This window comes from Danio rerio, chromosome 16 (assembly GCF_049306965.1).
Source record: "Danio rerio strain Tuebingen ecotype United States chromosome 16, GRCz12tu, whole genome shotgun sequence".
In the NCBI taxonomy this organism is placed as follows: Eukaryota; Metazoa; Chordata; class Actinopteri; order Cypriniformes; family Danionidae; genus Danio; species Danio rerio.
Genome location: NC_133191.1, coordinates 57,055,001 through 57,072,872, shown reverse-complemented (window position 1 = coordinate 57,072,872; position 17,872 = coordinate 57,055,001). Strand labels below are relative to the sequence as shown.

The 17,872-nt window shown below is 35.5% G+C and overlaps 1 protein-coding gene across 6 annotated transcripts in view; it reads left to right on the top strand.

The window, feature by feature from the left end:
* The window catches only part of azin1a (antizyme inhibitor 1a), a 124,801-nt gene that overhangs the window by 82,845 nt on the left and 24,084 nt on the right, over positions 1–17,872 (top strand). For 2 of the 6 annotated variants that reach the window (XM_073924955.1, XM_073924953.1), the window contains exons 2-4: positions 9,875–10,042; positions 11,087–11,128; positions 16,565–16,686. The gene's annotated coding sequence lies outside the window, so the exon portion shown is untranslated. Of the gene's footprint in view, positions 1–7,916; positions 8,160–9,874; positions 10,043–10,950; positions 11,129–14,133; positions 14,342–16,564; positions 16,687–17,872 lie in introns of those variants that run through there. The other 4 variants (XM_073924954.1, XM_073924952.1, XM_005158442.5 and 1 more) reach the window with 4 other exon arrangements.

Genomic DNA, 17,872 nt, shown 5'->3' with positions numbered 1-17,872 from the left:
TATTTATTACAGTTTATCAGTTCACTATAGTTAATATACTAAACCATTCATTCGGAAATACTTGTATATATATATGTCTGGTACAGTACACTTCATATATAGTTTAAAAACACAGTATTTTCTATAAATTACTATAGTATTTTTCATGTGGAAACTTGACTATTATTTATTTTGAGCATATTTGTAAAAGATTTTAATATATTATTATTGTTTACCTGTTGTTTACATAAAAAACACTATAATAGTTTATAGTAAATACTGTAGAGTTATTGAGCCATACTATGGTAATGTACTTCACTCAATGGTAACACAACAATTACAGTAATATAGGCAGCTTGCGCAATACTCTACTAAGTTTTCTACAACAATAATAATACAATACACTACAGTTTACTGTAGTAAAAACTAAATTATACTGCATTATTTATTACAGCTTATCAGTTCACTGTTGTTAATATATCACAGCATTCATTTAGAAATAATTGAAAACAAATGTCTGGTGTACACTTCATATGTAGTTTAAAAACGCAGTATTTACTATAAATTACTATAGTATTTTTCATGTGGAAACTTGCCTATTGTTGATTTTCAGTATATTTGTGTATGTAAACTATGTGTAAACTGTTAAATGTAAAATATTTTAATATATTATTATTGTTTACCTGTTGTTTACATGATACACACCAGAGTGCTCATCCTGTAACTGGGTCAAAACCACTTAAAGGGACAGTTCACCCAAACATAACAATCCTGTCCTGAATTGATGTTCATAATAATGACAGTACGGTGTTTCCAAACACTTCACTCTTGGTCAGCTGAGCTGCTTTTGTGTGCTGGGCATGCATCATTACCGATAGAAAACAGGAAGCAAACACAGAATAAATAAAATTAGATAAGTGTATGTAAACTACTCAATTTGGCACTTTGCTTTCACTGATGACTGCACACATGTAGATGTAATTTTTAGGGGTGGTTTGTTCCTTTAGGGGTGAGTGATTGTTTTTATCTGGGTGAACTGACCCTTATAGAGTTAGTGTACCTTTTTGGATGAACTGTCCCTTTAAGGGTGAGTAGATGTAATTTTTGGAGTTATTTGTCTCTTTAAGGGTAAGTAATTGTTTTTTTCTGGGTAAACTGCCCAGAAAGGGTGAATGAATTGTGATTTTTTTTTGGGGGGGGGGGGTAAACTGCCCCTTCAAGGGCAAATAAGTGTACATTTTTGGATGAACTGTTCCTTTAAAGATGAGTACATGTGAAATATTGGATGACCCTTTAAGGGTGGGTAAATGTCAACTTTTGGGTGAACTGTTCCTTTAAGGGTGAGGAAATGTCAACTTTTGGGTGAACTGTTCCTTTAAGGGTGGGTAAATGTCAACTTTTGGGTGAACTGTCCCTTTAAGGATGGGTAAATGTCAACTTTTGGGTGAACTGTACCTTTAAGGGTGAGTAAATGTCAACCTTTGGGTGAACTGTTTCTTTAAGGGGGGGTAAATGTAAACTTTTGGGTGAACTGTTCCTTTAAGGGTGAGTAAATGTCAACTTTTGGGTGAACTGTTCCTTTAAGGGTGGGTAAATGTCAACTTTTGGATTAACTGTTCCTTTAATGGTGGGTAAATGTCAACTTTTGGGTGAACTGTACCTTTAAGGGTGAGTAAATGTCAACCTTTGGGTGAACTGTTTCTTTAAGGGGGGGTAAATGTAAACTTTTGGGTGAACTGTTCCTTTAAGGGTGGGTAAATGTCAACTTTTGGGTGAACTGTTCCTTTAATGGTGAGTAAATGTCAACCTTTGGGTGAACTGTTCCTTTAAGGGTGGGTAAATGTCAACTTTTGGGTGAACTGTTCCTTTAAGGGTGGGTAAATGTCAACTTTTGGATTAACTGTTCCTTTAATGGTGGGTAAATGTCAACCTTTGGGTGAACTGTTCCTTTAAGGGTGGGTAAATGTCAACTTTTGGGTGAACTGTTCCTTTAAGGGTGAGTAAATGTCAACTTTTGGGTGAACTGTCCCTTTAAGGGTGGGTAAATGTCAACTTTTGGGTGAACTGTTCCTTTAAGGGTGAGTAAATGTCAACCTTTGGGTGAACTGTTCCTTTAAGGGTGAGGAAATGTCAACCTTTGGGTGAACTGTTTCTTTAAGGGCGGGTAAATGTCAACTTTTGGGTGAACTGTTCCTTTAAGGGTGGGTAAATGTCAACTTTCGGGTGAACTGTCCCTTTAAGGGCGGGTAAATGTCAACTTTTGGGTGAACTGTTCCTTTAAGGGTGGGTAAATGTCAACTTTTGGGTAACCTGTTCCTTTAAGGGTGGGTAAATGTCAACTTTCGGGTGAACTGTCCCTTTAAGGGCGGGTAAATGTCAACTTTTGGGTGAACTGTTCCTTTAAGGGTTAGTAAATGTCAACTTTTGGGTGAACTGTTCCTTTAAGGGTGGGTAAATGTCAACTTTTGGATGAACTGTTCCTTTAAGGGTTGGTAAATGTCAACTTTTGGGTGAACTGTCCCTTTTTGAGGTGTGGTTTGTCCCTTTAAGGGTGCATAATTGTTTTGTTCTGGGTGAACTGTTCCTTTAAGGTTGAGTAAATATGAATTATTGGATGAACTGTCCTTTTAAGGGTGAGTAGATGTAATTTTTTTTTGGGGGGGGGGGGGGGAGATTTGTTCCCTTAAGGGTGAGTAATTGTTTTTTTCTGGGTAAACAGTCCCATTAAGGGTGTGTAAATGGTGATATATTTGGGTGAACTGTCCCTTTAAGGGTAAATAAGTGTAATTTTTTGGGGAAACTGACCCTTTAAGGGCGAGTAATGTGAACTGTTCCTTTAAGGGTGAGTAAATGTCAACCTTTGGGTGAACTGTTCCTTTAAGGGTGGGTAAATGTCAACTTTTGGGTGAACTGTTCCTTTAAGGATGAGTAAATGTCAACCTTTGGGTGAACTGTTCCTTTAAGGGTGGGTAAATGTCAACTTTTGGATTAACTGTCTCTTTAAGGGCGAGTAAATGTGAATTATTGGGGTGGTTTGTACTTTTAAGGGTGCCTAATTGTTTTGTTCTGGGTGAACTGTTCCTTTAAGGGTGAGTAAATATGAACTATTGGATAAACTGTCCTTTTAAGGGTGAGTAATTGTTTTTTCTGGGTGAACTGTCCTTTTAAGGGTGAGTAAATGGTGATTTTTTTGGGTGAACTGCCCCTTTAAAGGTAAATAAGTGTAATTTTTTAGTGAACTATCCCTTTAAAGGTGAGTAGATGTCGACTTTAGGATCATCTGTTCCTTTAAGGGTGAGTAAATGTGAAGTTTTGGGTGAACCGTTTTTTTAAGGGTGAGTAAATATGAATTATTGGATGAACTGTCCTTTTAAGGGTGAGTAGATGTAATTTTTGGGGTGTTTTGTCCCCTTAAGGGTGAGTAATTGTTTTTTTCTGGGTAAACAGTCCCATTAAGGGTGTGTAAATGGTGATATTTTTGGGTGAACTGCCCCTTTAAGGGTAAATAAGTGTAATTTTTGGGGTAAACTGTCCCTTTAAGGGCGAGTAATGTGAATGTTTGGGTAAACTGCCCTTTATAGGTGAATAAATATACATTTATGGGTGAACTGACCCTTTAAGGGTAAATAAATATGCATTATTTGGAGAAGTGTGAATGTTTGGGCGAACTGTCCCTTTAAAAGCAGGAATGCCCAGTCAGCAGGCCAGCCCAGGGAGGCACAGGCTTCTTTTTTTGCACAGGAGTCCCTCTTCCTGGCAGTGGGTGTCCCCCACCCTGAGTTCGAGGAAAAGCCCACAAAGGGATATGTTTATGGAGTTCAGTAGGTCTGGGGTGCATTGTTTGGGATACAATGCCGGGACTGACTGGAGCCAAACCCCCACATCAAAAAGCAGGGTGGGCTGCCCACTGACTGGCCGGCAGCCAGAGCTATAGGGACATGTCTGGGCACGCGTGCTCTAATCAGCCGCCCGCCTGCCGGACCGAGTGTCTGGGGAATCAGAAACACTGCTTGTTTAGTCTCTGGGGACGTCCAGGGTTCCAATGTGTCCCAAGCTTTTTGTTGCAACCTTCGCATCTATTTCCTTAGTTTCCTACAAATGCACCAGACATGCAACTTGGGAAACACAAAAGCATAATGAGGTGATCGAGAAAGTATTTCCAAAATATAGTAGGTCCTCTGGGGGGCTTCAGTCAAAACAATATTGCTGGAATGGCTCCAAATATGTGGCCATTATTTACTAGCACTCTTTCCAAGCACACCGCTCTGATGTGTATTCTCCTGTGCAACACAAAGGCAGATATTTGAGCATTCTTATGTTTCTAAATAAGTGTCATTATAACTTCTTCATAGTCATATGAGTTTTGAGGAATAGACTATATTTAAACCTGTCGGCTCTTTAAATTCGGCTGCATTTTTTGCGAATTTAAAATGTCATTTAGGGCAGTGGACAATAATTTCCAAAAATCTGATGAATTTTATTAAACCGTCTGTGCTGTTGGGTCATTTTCATCCACTCTGGGCTGATATTGAGTCTTAATTTGGCCTCAACATTCGCTGTGTTTCAGCAAATGAAAGGGTTTTTAATAACAAATTTTATTTTGACACATATTTTGGGAAAATGCACTGTACATAAAAACAAAATGACACAACGATACACTCTGGTCAAACTTACTACACAATCTTTATGTTTGGGGCTGTTTTTGCCCCATTGACTTCCATTATAATTACATTGTTTGATTGCAAAGCCATGACAGCATATAATCATGCATTCTTAATTGTTGCTGGTTTTTCCTGTTGGCAAGAGGTTACACTTTTCACTTTTACTGTTGATCATCAGTTGAAGTGGAAAAAAAAAGCTTAAATTCTGGCTTTTATATGGGGTACACTGTGCGTGAGAGAGAGAGACCTTTGCTCAATTACCTTGATATGTCGGAGAAAATCAAAATTAGCAGCTCCTCTAAGAACACTCTAAGTAAACACAGTGAGTTCTGCACACACACACACAATGAACTGCTGCCAACTGATGACCAACAGTACACACAATGATACTGTCCCTCTTCCCAAAAGGGAAAACCAGCAACAATCCAGAATGCATGATTATATGCTGTCATGGCTTTGCAATCAAAAAATGTGAGTGTGTGTGTGTGTGTGTGTGTATATATATATATATATATATATATATATATATATATATATATATATATATATATATATATATATATATATATATTAGCGCTGTCAAAATTAGTGCGTTTTGGCATTTTTTTGCAGTCCACTTAGAATCCAACATGGAAATCAATGTTTTCTTTATTGGCATTGATTGTTTTGAAATGTAAATGTTATTAACATGCCTGTGTTTTAATTTCTGTAATAAATATGGCTGTCTAGCCAGGATCTTGATGGTTTATTGTGGGTATGTTGTTTACATGAAGAAATCTGTGTTACAAGTTAAACAAAAATTCTCATAAACAATTATATTTTGAATTTTAATTCTAATAAACAATTATATTTTGAATTTAAATAGTTTTTGTCTTGCGTTTACATTAATTTTACATTTGAATAGGCAAAATTACAAGTTTCAATATTTTAAATGCGATTAATCGCGATTACTTTTTAAAAAAGGTGCGATTAATTAGTAATTTTTTTTAATCGATTTACAGCACTAATATATATATATATATATATATATATATATATATATATATATATATATATATATATATATATATATATATATATATATATATATATATATAACCAAAGGGTAGTCAATTTGAACAATACAAAAGGGTTAAACCATTATAATGACCATATTTTATCCAATATCTACAGAAGATAAAAAAGTAGTTAATAGTTACAAAAAAACAACGACATGCAAATTAAAAACAATCAGCCTTTAAATTTTTTCCTTTTGATTGAAACCTCTGGAGTGATCATCACGTTAGATTAACAGCACAGCAGTAGCGTCATTTGGGACTTTCCAAGTATTTGGAAATTTACATCGATAGGTCACTAACATGGGACACTCACTTAAATTGGATTTGTGAAAGCTTCACCGAAGACTTTATTTTGACCACAGAGAGTCAGGACCTCAGTTTAACGTCTCATCTGAAAGAAGGCGCCCACTGACAGTATGGTGTCCCCTTCACTTTTACTGGGGCATTATGACCAGGCTCAGCCCTGCTTAGCTTCAGTGAGTAACCGGTCTCAGGCTGCAGGGTGATATGGCTGTCGCAGATGACCAATCCACTTGAGGGTGCTGTCTATTTTTTTGCAAGTCTGAAATATGTTACTTTGTACATTATGGTGTACGTTTCAGATTTACATCCTTCTTGTTCACATCCAGGAGAAGACAGCAGATCAACTAGCAAACCACTAACCTAAACCCTTTGCTGAACCCAACCAATAGTGTTTTCAGAAGCAGACGAAAGAGTGCACTGCGACCACAATTACAACGCTGTACAAAGTGAACTACAATCAAACTGACCATGCCAGAAAAGTTGTCCATATAGAGGTAAATAGGAGATGCAAACATATGTGTTACAAATCATAGACAGCGTTGAGTTGTTTTGTGGTGTTTATTTGGTGTTGTTCAAAAAACTGCATGAAAATAATCCTTAATTGATCGATAATGTCACAGTAACTATCGTTAGTGTGAAAAGGAACAAAGGTTGTTGTCATCATACTGCCCCCTAGTGTTCATTATAGCTAAAAAACTGCAGTCAAACGTATGTTGAAGTGTTTTTGTGGTTTCAGGTTTTGTGTAAATCATGTTTTTCCAATGAGCCTGTGTTGCAAAATAAAACTATTTGCTGTAGTTCTTAAATCCACCATTCTTTGCATTCAGATCTATTAGAGTTTACAAGCGGAAATGACGAGTTAATATCTAAACAACAGTGTTCCCTGTGTCAAGGTTGAATATTTATTGAAACGAGGGTCAAGGAAAAGGCTGAGTTCACTTGGGTTGTGTGTAATGGGTGGAGAGATGAAAAGTGGCAGATAGTGACGGAAAACAAAAGATAAGCTCTATTGTTTTTGTTTTAAAATCAGTTGTCCTGTACGGCAGTGACCCTCATTTGTTTTTAACACTTGAACATGTGGTCAAACTGTTTAAATGAAGCTATGCAAGAAGCAAATTCGATTTATTGGTGACACTTTACAATGAGGTTTCATTACGAACATAACAAAACCGTAAACACATGCATCTATTACAGCTTTTATTCATCTTTCACTCTTAGTTTATGTCAACTCACGGTGCATTAATTAATGTCCACAAGCACAACTTTGGTTTTTAAAGGTTCACGAAACACCAGAACACATCAACACATTGTCCCATCAGATTATCTGACATACTTCAGTTTATTGGCGAGTTCCTTTGCTTGTATTGTGTTTGAGGCAGCAGTGAGCCATTAAAGGGCACCTATTACGCAAAAATCACTTCTATAAGGGGTTTAAACACAGTTGTGTGGCAGGAGTGTGTGAATATAACCAGCTTCTAATGGTAAATATTTATTAATCCTATTTGTTTATAATCACACTTGATCAAAACAGTCTGCAGAAACACTTTGATTGACATTCTCCCCTTGTACGTGTCATCAGAGGGGGAAAGCCCCGCCCACTAGTGACCATCTCTCCCTCATTAGCATAAAACATTAGTTTAGTTTTTAAATCTGCCACTATGCTGACACACAGGCATTTATAGCCCCGCCCTCTTTTGAAAAAGAGCACAATCTCATTTGAATTTAAAGCGACAGTCACCAAAACAACACAACTAGAATCAAAACTTAAAAGGGGTCAGTTTCAGATAGTTATAAAACATTATCTGTGTGATATTTAGAACTGAAACTTCACACACAAACACACACACTTACTTTAAACCTTGTGAAATTGGGCATAGGTCTCCTATAAAGCTCATGGGAATAGCGTTTCTCAATAGCAGTACAGGGTGTTATTGCATATGGCAGTCCAAACCACATGTCCTTCCTTCAACGAGCACACAGAAGCAGATCACCATTATGCACAGAACAATGCTTATCAAACACTCAGAGCTGCTTTAGATGTTATGTTAGATTAGATGCCTTACGCTCATTTATAGTCCAGAGGAGCCGCACAAAACTCGGAACTGCTTTTGTGAGCTTTAGAAGAGAAGGTTTCAGTGCTGACGAGTGTAACACTGACGTGAGTAAAACAAACACAGCTATTGTGAAGCGCCATTGGCTCATTTGACATTCTGATGAAACTATTTTTGGTAAAGGACTCAGCAGTCGGAGAAAAGAGAACTAGCAATTGAGGAATTTGTGTCTTGGGACAGGAGAGGTTTGAGTGTCTCGATGTAAAATGTTGTTAGTAAAGCTGCTTGTGTTGTATGTTGGAAATGCACATTTTCATAAGGTGTATCTGATAATGCAATATAATAATGTTCTGCACTTTAAAATGATGCAATAATTTATTTTTATTTCAGAATTGTACATTTTATACAATTACTTGTAAATTCATTGTGATTTTTTCCTCACTGCATATATACACTGACTGGCCACTTTATTAGGTACACCTGTCCTACTGCTCGTTGACACAGATATCTAATCAGCCAATGACATGGCAGCAACTTAATGCATTTAGGCATGTAGACATGATCAAGACGATCTGCTGCAGTTCAAAGCGAGCATCGGGATGGGGAAGAAAGGAGGGGATTTAAGTGACTTTGAACGTGGCATGGTTGTTGGTTCAGAAACTGCTGATCTACTGGGATTTTCACACACAACCATCTCCAGAGTTTACAGAGAATGGTCTGAAAAGGAGCAAATATCCAGTGAGCGGCAGTTCTGTGGACGCAAATGCCTTGCTGATGCCAGAGGTCAGAGGAGAATGGCCAGACTGGTTCCAGCTGATAGAAAGGCATCAGTAACTCAAATAAGCACTCGTTACAACCGAGCTCTGCAGAAGAGCATCTCTGAACACACAACACGTCCAACCTTGAGGCGGATGGGCTACAGCAGCAGAAGAGCACACCGGGTGCCGCTCCTGTCAGCTAAGAACAGGAAACTGAGGCTACAATTCACACAGACTCACCAAAACTGGACAATAGAAGATTGGAGAAGCGTTGCCTGCTCTGATGAGTCTCTATTTCTGCTGACACATTCGGATGGTTGGGTCAGAATTTGGCCTCAACAACATGAAAGCATGGATCCATCCTGCCTTGTATCAACAGTTCAGGCTGGTGGTGGTGGTGTAATGGTGTGGGGGAGATTTTCTTGCCACACTTTGGGCCCAGTAGTACCAATTGAGCTTCAACGCCACAGCCTACCTGAGTATTGTTGCTGACCATGTCCATCCCTTTATGAGCACAGTGTCTCCATCTTCTGATGCCTACTTTCAGCAGAATAACACACCATGCCATTAAGAACGAATCATCTCAGACTGGTTTCTTAAACATGACAATGAGTTCACTGTACTCAAATGGCCTCCACAGTCACAAGAGCTCAATCCAATAGAGCACATTTAGGATGTGGTGGAAGGTGAGATTGGCATCATGGATGTGCAGCCGACAAATCAGCAGCATTTGTGTGATGCTATCATGTCAATATGGAGCAAAACCTCTGAGGAATATGTCCAGTAGCTTGTAGAATCTGTCACGAAGGATTAAGGCAGTTCTGAAGGCAAAAGGGTGTCCAACCCGGTACTAGTATGGTGTATAGTATTATATATACATATTATTAATTTTATTAGTTACTCACTTACAGTATGTGTGATGCCCTAGCAACACAAAAAACAACATATAAAACAAAACAAAAAACAGATTTCATTAATTATTTCAGTAATGCTGATTGTTGTTTGATTTTCCAGTCTGATCTGCTCCTGACAGAATTCTTCACTCATTCATTCATTTTCCTCAGCTTAGTCTCTTTATTAATCTGGGGTTGCCACAGCAGAATGAACTGCCAACTCATCCAGCAAATGTTTCATGCAGCTGATGCCCTTCCAGCCGCAAAAATTCTGGAGGGACTGATAAAGTCAGCATCTTCATAATTAGTCGTCAGAATCAAAAAGAGCTTTATTGCCAGGTATGTTCACACATACGAGGAATTTGTTTTCGTGGCGGAGCTTCTACAGTGCAACAGAATTAGTCATTAACTTTATCTTAGAGAATGTGGTGAATCAGCTGAACTGAGTAAATATCTGACCATGAAAACCACAAGCAGGAAAGAGAAAGAGAGAGATTTGATTTTACAAATAATTTTATTAACAAGCAATTATTTAACAATTGATTTACAGCTCAAATTAATTCACTTATAAAATACAGCTCTTTATTAATGACAGAACACAACCCATCATCACAACACCATTCAATTTTAAACACATTAATTGCCTTCATCATTTTATAGTAATTAAAATCAACAATAATTCTTGATTTTACTAGGTTTTTAAAAACTACTACAATGTTTTTACCATTCCTCTTTTCTATTTCATTTTTTCTTGCAATATAAATAGCTGATTTTGCTTGACCAAAGATAAAATTCAATATTTGACATTTATATTTGTGTTGTCTTTTGTATTTAAAACCTAATATAGAACATTGTTTCATAAATAAAAAGCCAAGTAAAGAAACTGAAGCATTTAAAGGATCAAACAGAGGAGCAAGTCTTTTACAATACATAAAACAGTGAAAAACTGTTTCCCTTTCTAAACAAAAATGGATATTGATCACTTACACTAGAATTTATTTTAGTCACAAATGCATTAACAGCTATAGCACCATGTAAAATTCTCCACTGAAAATCCCCCGACCTTTTATTCAATGGTGGTTTATACAATATTCTCCATTCTGGTTTTTCTTCTTCTGCTAAACACACAGAGAGAGAGAGAGAGAGAGAGAGAGAGGGAGAGAGAGAGAGAGAGAGAGAAAGAGAGAGAGAGAGAGAGAGAGACACTCCTCCCTCTATAAACTGTAGATGTTAGGATTGGTTTCATCAGACACAGAAGCAGCAGCTCGTCTGTTTAGAGGACCTACTGTCTGTCCAGATATAATCAAACAGTGCAATCATTTATTTACAATGTTTGATCCAGAATTACATTATAAAAGTGCAAAATGGACAATGTTCTGACAGGAGCTTTGTAGCCGAGATGATGAAGGCTCTTTGGGGATTCAGGTAAGTGATGAATATCTATCTATCTATCTATCTATCTATCTATCTATCTATCTATCTATCTATCTATCTATCTATCTATCTATCTATCTATCTATCTATCTATCTATCTATCTATCTATCTATCTATCTATCTATCTATCTATCTCTATCTATCTATCTATCTATCTATCTATCTATCTATCTCTATCTATCTATCTATCTATCAATCTATCTATCTATCTATCTATCTATCTATCTATCTATCTATCACCTTTCAATCTCTGTCTGTCTGTCTATCTATCTTTCTTTCTATGGTATATAAAGAATTTTTCATTTGATGCATGCTTTAAAATATTTTTTAGGATTTTCTTTGACACTGTTGACACAATTTAATTTCATCAACAAACATTTATGCAATAATTATATAAATGTATATTCTCATTTACTAGTATTTCTGTATTACTGTTTTTCTTAGTGACTTTGGTGCATTTCTCACAACACTATTTACATTTGCACAACAGTTCATGCATTTCTCAATACGATTACAGTTTTTCTCGATTGCTTTGATGTCAACTGAAACTCCACATTTTCAAAACAGTAAACACACAGGCCTAAACAGCGGCACTCATGGTCAAAATGACACATTTTGCTCGCAAAAGGCACATATCGTGCCAAAACATTTCAAATATAAAACAAAAGCTAGTTTTACCTTCAAACAACACAACTTGCAAACAAGTATATGAGCTCTTTCAATTAATCATTACACAATGGACAACAAAATACAGAACTCAGTGCACCGCCATTGCTTGCCATTGTAGCTTATTGCCAATGGCATTTGTTGTCTTTCTATTTGGGCTGTCAAATTTGTCTTTTTGCAAAGAATTGGATCCAGAATAAGAAATGCTCTGATTAAATTTATATTGAATTCATCACATTTTTCAAACTGTGGCTGAAAACTGAAATACTGTATGTATATATATATATATATATATATATATATATATATATATATATATATATATATATATATATATATATATATATATATATATATATATATATATATATAAACAGACAAAAGTAATAAAATACTGTAAATATTAGAGAAAACACATGTAAACTAATATACAGTCAAATCTATTGGGAGTATAGGACATATTGACCTCCTCCATCAATGCTGGCACAGAACAACACAAACCTGCCACTGTTTTTATAAGGTTTGCAGACTGATTGCTAATTGAAGATTTGTCTGAAGGAGTGTCAAAACGTTGCTAGTTTGTAATAGTTAGGAATAGATGGTTTCTGTTTGGTTACCATAACTAAAACAATGGAGTTTGGACTGCTTGAATGACATCCGTGTTAACTGTTTTGAAAAATGGTGAGGAAAATGTGTCCAACCATTGAGAAAGGGTTTACACAATTGCAAGACCTGTCTTCTGCTCTGCTGGGATAGTGATAAATGAAGAGGAACCTAGTTTCTTTAACCAGCTCAAAGCAAACAAGAAAAACTGTAGATTAGTACAAACTGCAAAAGCGTGTCACTTTCTCAAAATGGAGAGCTCATTCCTCAAAAGCAAGACTGACGTCAATGAAACTGTCAGAGTCATCAAGATGAACACTCCTGACACCATTGTTTACAAACAAGATAGTCTATAGGCTTAGTCATGTTTTCATTATGACATTTTACCCTGTACGTTTATTCCAAGGCAAAAAATATCTGATTTTAGTGACACTTCCTGAAAATGCTCAAGACAGCACTATATACTATTTACACAGCCATTTGAAAACTACAGTAAAGTTAGATATCACTGCATTTAGTGAGCTATCTGAGCACAACACACTGAAAATGTATGTTTCACATGTTTACTGCATTTGCTTTTTACATTTCTAATTTATTCACAGCATTGTGCAAAAGAATAAACACCCCCTTATTTACAACAAACATAAACTTCCTCTAGATAGAGCTGTGCACAACTGTATACTATATTGCAGTACATATTGGAACTGAACCTACAACACATATAGGTCTGTGAATCATTCAGGAAATTGATCAGTTTAGTAGACATTTTTAGGGGGAAAAGATTTAAACATTTTTTATAAAAATAGCTTGACAGATTTTGACAACTAGTTCAACATTTCTGTATGTAATGACTCCAGTAATGAAATAAGGACTGTTAGTTTTATATGAAATGATTATTCAGCATTTACAAGTTTAATTAATTATGACTGACAATAACACAAGCAGATGATAATGTTATAAATAGCAGAGAGTTGTACGAAAGCAATTGCTGCATGTCCAAAAGCATCTGCAATGTGTTGGAAGGAATGAGAAACTGCTACTATGATGTGCACAAATGACAAAATGCATTAACTGTTGTGCAAATGTAAATAGTGTTGTGAGAAATGCACCAAAGCCACTGAGAAAAACTGTAAGCTGCTTTGACACAATCAATATCATAATAGCCCTATATATATATAAACATGAATTGAATTGAATATAGTCTATGTTTAATGTTAAAATTGCAAATGCTAGCACTTTTATCCAATTTATACGATAATTAAAACATTTCTAATGTAAAGGGGATAAAAACACTATTAAAAGTGGGAGATGTCTTTTAGAATCCAACTGTTAAATCAAAAATAACTATATCTTTCGACATATAGATATGTAATTGTGTTATTGGATGCTTGTAAGTGGCTGACTGTATAGTATAAGCTGCTCCTGTATTTTCCTGGCTGAAAACTAACAATAGTTAAGTAACACAAGATACAAAATTCCTGCTTTAAGTCTAAGAGAGCCTTGCTAACTACTGTACTATCTACATTCACTTTATCAAATTATTTAAACAAAGCCCCGCCCTTTCACGTTATAATTCAAGAATTAGCCCCTCCTCTCACGCGCTCATAGTATTCAAACAGGAGCTCCACCCAAAACCCCGCCCATTTATAAGCATCCCTGTTTAGAATTACTATAATATCCCCGCCTCCCCATTCCCTTCACCACTTCATTTAAATTATCACCACGCCCCTTTCACCCTTCATCACAACCGCCACCCTTCAGCAGCTTCAGCTAAACGCCTTCAACCGTTCATACGGTCCGCCGCTCACCGGATTACACCAATATATGGCTCAAAGTACCTCTGTTATCTCTTACATCGGTGCTCGTGTTACTTTGTAAAAATTCCGCCGAAAAAGAGTAGACGGTTTCCCTCAGATGCTCGCGATTTCTCCCGTGTAAGTAGCTCTGGGTTTCCTAAGCAAGCAAGCTAACATGTGTTAGCAGCATCTGTGTACATTTGGAATATGACGGGCGAAGCTGTTTACATCGAACTGCGCTGTTTTATTTGGGATTAACCTCAATTTATGTTGTGAAAAGAAAATAGTGAATTAATCTAACATTATTATGTGTAACGTTATCTGTCGTCTGGCTAAGTGGCGGTTAGCAATGAATTAGCCTGTAGATATTGAAACATTATCGCCGATATCTTGTAGGGAGAATGACGTAACGTATAACGTTAAACCATAATGTTGTTGTTGTTGCTTTAATAAGTTAAAGAGGTCTCGTTAGAAAATTATATGAGCGACCTAATGTAATATATAGATGATAAAGCCTTAAGAAATTGGCGCCTCATTTATTTCCGTCTGCGTTAAACTCATATTTGACTTGTGTTTATATTATTGATTTAAATGCTGAAGATAGAGATGGCAAAATTCTAATGTTACCCGATTATAAAAAACATTTGACAATATTTTCTCCACAAATACATCTTATAAACATCAGTACACGTTTTACTCCTGTCAAAATGTACCTATTTTGTTGAGATGAAAAATTGTTGTTGCATTTTACCATTTCATATATTGTTACCGTTTTAGAGAATTTTATTCACCAGAAACGCGAAATAATATAATCACATAGATATATATTAGGGCTGCACGATATTGGAAAATGTTGATATAATATATTGCAATGTAATTTCACCACATGACTTGAATAACTCTTTTTTGCAAAGACTTTAGATTGATTGGGATGATTTTAATGAAAAGTAACATTTTTATGTAATTTATTATATACATAATATAAACTAAATGCACAGTTATAAATAAACACAATCGAGCAAATATTAAAGTAAAATAAACCATGATTTTATTGACAGTATTGAGTATAAATACAGATTTGAATAATCAAGTGTAAATTAACAATGCTTAGTGTTTATTATAAAAATTGTTCAATAATATTTATTAAACTTCTTCATGCTCTATTAAAAAGTTTTATTTATTCATTCATTAATTTTCTTATCGGTTAAACTTAAAATGCTTACATAGTCACAGGCCTTAAAAACACATGCTGATGATTAACTTTCACTCTATTATGCTGAAATTCTTCCTTAGTCACCAGAATATCGGGTGTTTTAACCTTCGGTTTCTGGTAATCTATAATCCTTACTCAACATTGCGTACTTTGTGATGTGACTATTGCGAACAAATTTTCCATAATTTACAGGAATTCACTTAGTTGTGATTCAATGTAACAGTGGTTCATGTGTTAAAAATCCTGTCAAACGTGTTAAGAACAATGTAATGACGTTTTCAGACTCTATTTAAGTATCACGCTGAACTCCTAGATAATTAATTGTGGTTTTCGAAATCTTTATCTTTCACCCCATCTTTAAAAAAAAAAAAATAGTTTTGACCCATTTGACTAATTGTTTTTCTTTATTTGTTATTAATCTAATCTAATTTAGTATAATCACTTATTCAGTTCGATGCATCTTTATTTCTACAGCGCTTTATTTCTACAGATTGTGTCAAAGCAGCTTCACATAAAAGTTCTAGTAAATTAAAACTGTTTCAGTCTAGTTTTTAGAGTTGAAGTTCAGTTTAGTTTGTTGGTATAGTTTATAATAACGCCACATATTGTTTCATTATATTAATAATTTTTTTCACGTAATGACAGTGGAGCATTTTTTGTTATACATACATTTTGAGCATGTATTTTTACCAAATTTCTTTGAAAAATTGAATGCAAATGTCTGCTTTGATATTCTTTCTTTATAAAATTACTTTTACTAATATTATTTAGAAAGAGACACCAAAATTTATATATGCATGTGTGTGTGTTTTCAGAGTCAGACAACGATTAATATTGATAAATTGCATTCATTACATGAGTAAATGCTCATGCATAAAAACAAAACTATACCAAGAACACATATATATATATATATATATATATATATATATATATATATATATATATTAGTCAAATATATGCAAATGTGTATTTATATATACATAATCACACATTATGCCAATACAAACTTTTTTTTTTATCCATATTACAATTAATCATTGCCCAGGTCTTCTAATAATATTATAATCTAAATCTTTTATGTTTGTTATACTACTCTATCCATCCATCCATCCTAACATACACTGTTTGATTATTTATTTGTGCAGGTGTACCTGAACTACGAGAACAGCTTAGGGACTTCTGTCTACCGTGAGCAGTTTGATTTCAACGCAGAGCCCCCTTGGGATCCTAGCTGATAGCTGGAGAGGTCATCTTCTGACCTGTTCCTGTAAGTTCACACATTACTGTATCCTCGGTGTTTTAACGCAGGGGCTTTCAAACTTTTTAATCTCAGGGACCCCCAAATATGATGATTTCTTGCAGGGGACCCCTTTGCCTAAAGCTTAAAAGTTGCTTATATATTTCAAGTATAGAGATGCAAACTAAAATTCTGTATAAAGACATTGTAGTTCATATTTCACAGGCATGCAAAATGGTATTGTTTTTAAAACTATTTATCTTGGCAACTCACCTTAGCCAAAAATGATTCTCAAAATTGTTATATTTCTTAAAAAAAACAAAACAATGAAATATTTATATTAACCTAACAAGATAGCTTTTCTAAATAAGACACTGGTAGATGAAAAGTTAAACCTGGACATTTGTAGTTTCTGTAGTTTTTTCCCGTTTTGTATTTATGGAAAACTGCAAAATATTTACATTAAACTTATGCGTTTGCTTGCTGTGTTGTCTAACAAAGGCACACAATCTACCTTTCGTGCTGCTTCCTCTCCAAATAACAATGTTGAATGATGCCGACTGTAACGCTTTTAAACACCTGTCGGGGACTAATACTTTCTGCCGAAAAATACTAGGCTGCCCGGCCAAACAGAACTCCTTATGTTGATTTTTCTGCCTCATTGGGATGTTTCTGCTGTAGATGGTGCTTGAGCTTTGATGGTTTCATGCATTGGTTGGAGAGAATCTCTTGACAAAGAACACACTGGGGTCCATCGACTCCCTGCTTTAACATGAGGGTAAAAACAAATGCAATGTAAGATTTTCTCACCAAGTCAGATTTGCATGAACGACTTCCGGGAGTGGGATTCTTTAAAAACCTTTCCATCATCTGTAATGCACTTATAGCCGCTAGTTGCTCCGTTCAACTGTATGCAAAACCTTAAAGAGCGCAATGGATTTTGGGATAAACACATTACAATTAAGTATCCACTTGTATAAATCATAAAACTATATATAGATTAATAATTTATAGTCATTAATAATTTTAGGATTGGAAAAAAATATATCTCTGTAATCATTTTTTGTTTCTGCCAAGTTTTTTGCGGACACCCTATCGCTCTTATGTGCCCACCATGGGTCCGCGGACCCCAGTTTGTTTTAGCGTATACTAGCATAAACAAGAAATGCAGATTTTGGTCATAATCAGTATTGAGCTGTTTTTTTGACCTGCTCTG